At 40.2% G+C, this 3,296-nt stretch overlaps 1 pseudogene; it reads right to left on the bottom strand.

Annotated features, from left to right (window-relative positions):
* Positions 1–540: 540 nt before the first annotated feature.
* Positions 541–2,598, bottom strand: LOC143585325 (polyphenol oxidase I, chloroplastic-like; annotated as a pseudogene).
* Between the last annotated feature and the right edge of the window lie 698 nt (positions 2,599–3,296).

The following is a 3,296-nucleotide window of genomic DNA, read 5'->3' on the forward strand; positions in this document are numbered from 1 at the left end:
ATAAGTATTTTTCTTTACCAACAATATCATATTTTCTTCAAAATAAATCGATATTATGATTAGATGATTTAAAACGCTAATGTGTTTGTAAGCTGTAAGACTACCCACATTCACAACCCAACGCAACCTAACCCAAGAATAAAACTAATTTCTCTCTCGTCAATCTATACAACCCAATTTAATCCAAATTTTTACTCTCGTTCACAACTCAACCCAAACTAATTTTTTACTAAATAGATGTAACTTATGACTATTTAAAATATATAGAAAAAATAAAGCTCAAAACAATAACTTTACGAACCAATAATTTTATATTGTAACGATAATAAAAAAATACGTAATTATGAAAGAACTCCGTTTTCAACAAAACTTATATCAAAATGTACATAAAAATAAAACACGGCTATGTTTTTATAAGCTAGATAATTTAAGTTATTACACAAAAATCATATTGTATATTGAATTAATTAATAACAAGAAGATTTATTTTGGAGTATTTAACCATGGGGTTAAAACCTGCGTTTTAAGTTACACCACATGACCTTAATTACGATTATTTAACAGAAAACCGTGTCGTTTTAATTTGGAACATAACAAATTATTTAAATCATAACTAATATTACTTGGGCTAAAGTTAAAACCCCATATTACACAACGAAGATTTATTTTGGATCCGAGACATGCATGACTCGAACTCTGACTTTCAACTTTCAACTCAAACTTAACGAAACCATCATTAACATCAACGAACATAACTACCGAACTCAATGAGAAGCCCTCAAATCCTGAAACTAAGCGTAGATAATCTTGATCGCGTCAATGGTGATGTCCTCGGACCCGGATCTTGGAACCACCGTAACCAAAACATTCTCATCATCGTCGGCCTCCAGCTCCTCTAAGAGCTCGGTAAGTCCCGCACGGAAGTTGGTCTTAGTCGAACTCTTGCCCTTATGTTTGTGCGGAAGCTGTGCAAAACTTCCCGCGAACTCAGTCTGGTCCGGCGCGATAACATCATCGTCCTCGTCGTTCACATACACATCGAACTTCACGTACTTTTCACTATCGTAAGTAATTCCTTGTATTATCAAAAGTTCCTCTTTGTCCTCTTTTTCCTTTTTGCTTCTTGATTTCTTCGGCCGCGGTACCAAAACCTTCACAGTCTTGTCGAGTTTAACCGGGAACATGACATTGTCTGTCTTTGCCACTTTCCCCTCGACTCTTTTGGCGATCCCGGATCTTGGAGCACGCGGGACCGGCTTGCTTTTAAGCCACGGAACGTCAACTCTTTGATAATCATACCCTAGCTGGTTTGTGCGCAAACAATCTTTAACGTAAACTCGAACAAGATTCTTGTTTTCATCATAGAACACAAACGATGTGTTGAGCCAATCTGAATCAGTTATGTCTTTATGTTTCCCGCCCAACATTTTCCACAACGACCACATTCGATCAACGTTGGAATGGTGACAATAAAAGAGCGTGTCACGCCCCGCGGAATAAAAATTCCCGAGGTTTTCACCGTTTGTTTCCCTTGGGTCACCCACCCACCGGTGAACCGGTGTGTGGGGGCTTTGCTCAACCGACCCGCCCCCGGAAATGGGTTCTTTCCCGGCGCGGTACTCGCCTCCAAAGAACGCGGTTGGGCTGGTGGCGTTTGTCACCATTTGACGGTACATGATTGCTAAATTATTCGTCACCTTTTCGATATCAGTGGTGTCAGCATCTTTGCCGTTGTAGCCCAAATCAACGACTGCTTTTAGATGAGCTTGGTTTCTTTTGGTGTCAAATAGTGCGGATTTGGAGTCGTTGAAGTACGGTGAAATCGTCATTCCAGCCGGGGTGTCCCAGTTCCAGAACGGTAGACCGAAAGTGGGATCGTCGATCAAACTTCCTAAAATTCTCTCGTAAAAGTAAAGATACCAGCGGTGGAATGGGAAGAAGAGCCATGAGTTATGAATCTGGATTTCAATATCCGGAAAGCCGCTTGAAGATTGAGTGTAAGCACCATTGCAATACGCAATGAATATGCGCTTGTTGAAGAAAGTTACGTGGATCATCTTCGGGTAACGCTTTCATGCGTTTGATCGCTTCGTTAAACTTGGCAATATACTTAGGACTAAGCAAATGGGCGGCGGGTCGGACCTTAAACGCCTGGTCCGTCGGGAACGTGAAGTCCACGACCTGACTTGAGTCTGGCGGACAACAGTCTCCACCAATAGGAGTGCTTCCGCCAGGCTTAAACCCTGAAAGCGGGTTAGTCCCACATTTAGAAATATCTGAGGCAGCTAGTGGCGCGGCCACGGCTGAGGGGAGATTCACAGCTCCTGCGAGACCGCCAAGACCAAGGAGAACGTTTCGGCGATCAAGGTTGTTCAACAGGTTGTCAGAAGAACCGGCATTGCAAGAGACTGTGTTTTAGTGACTTGAGGGCGCATTTCTTGGAGGTTTTTGAGAATAAAGGCCAAGAAGAGATGGCTGGGGAGGTTGTGGTGAAAGAAGTCATTATATTTTGGTTTTGTGCATGACAATATGGTGCCTAGCATGACTTATATAGAGTATTTTTTGACCCTCGGTATTTATCGTCTGTTGTATGCATGTGGCACATGCAACACTAGTTTTGTGATAAATTAAAGTGTATTATCTATTATGTATCGTAGATGGTCACATCAATTTATAATACATTGTTTTTTCCAAACATATCTTATTTTATTTTCTTTACTTATAGCACTACCCATTTACGTACACCGCATGTGGTTTCACATTCGACCTTTTTTTTTTATATTTTATAAAAGTTTATATATAACACAAACCGAGCTAAATCTGGATAATGGGTAAGCGAGCAACAAGCTGCACCGCTAAGTATATGTTTCGGGATCGGTGACTATTAACAAAGACAGTTTGTTAAAGAGAAATCTGCAATTTGCCTCCCTGGGTTATATCGTCGCTGGATGGAATAACCACTGAAAAAGATTTTGCGCATTTTGCACGCCTGTGATCTTTTGGCAGGTCAGTCTGTGCCATTCCGTCAGTTGACCAAGCATTGACCTGTTAAAAAATGTTGAAATTACGTTCTTACCCCTAAGCCTTTAATTCATTTTTAAAATAATTATCCAAAACCATATAAATGTCGGGATTCGAACCCGAGACCTCTGGTTTAACAACCCACCAAAACTACCGGTTGAACTAAGTTAATGTTTGGTATAGCTATACAACATAAACTATATATTATCACTTTTATCACTTCATCTTCCCCAATTATAATTAGGGTTCCTAAGTTTTCTTCACCAATTATCTAA

The sequence above is a fragment of the Bidens hawaiensis genome, unplaced genomic scaffold (genome assembly GCF_021521415.1).
Source record: "Bidens hawaiensis isolate Kalapana, Puna unplaced genomic scaffold, B.hawaiensis_p1.1 tig00001575_1, whole genome shotgun sequence".
Taxonomy (NCBI): domain Eukaryota; kingdom Viridiplantae; phylum Streptophyta; class Magnoliopsida; order Asterales; family Asteraceae; genus Bidens; species Bidens hawaiensis.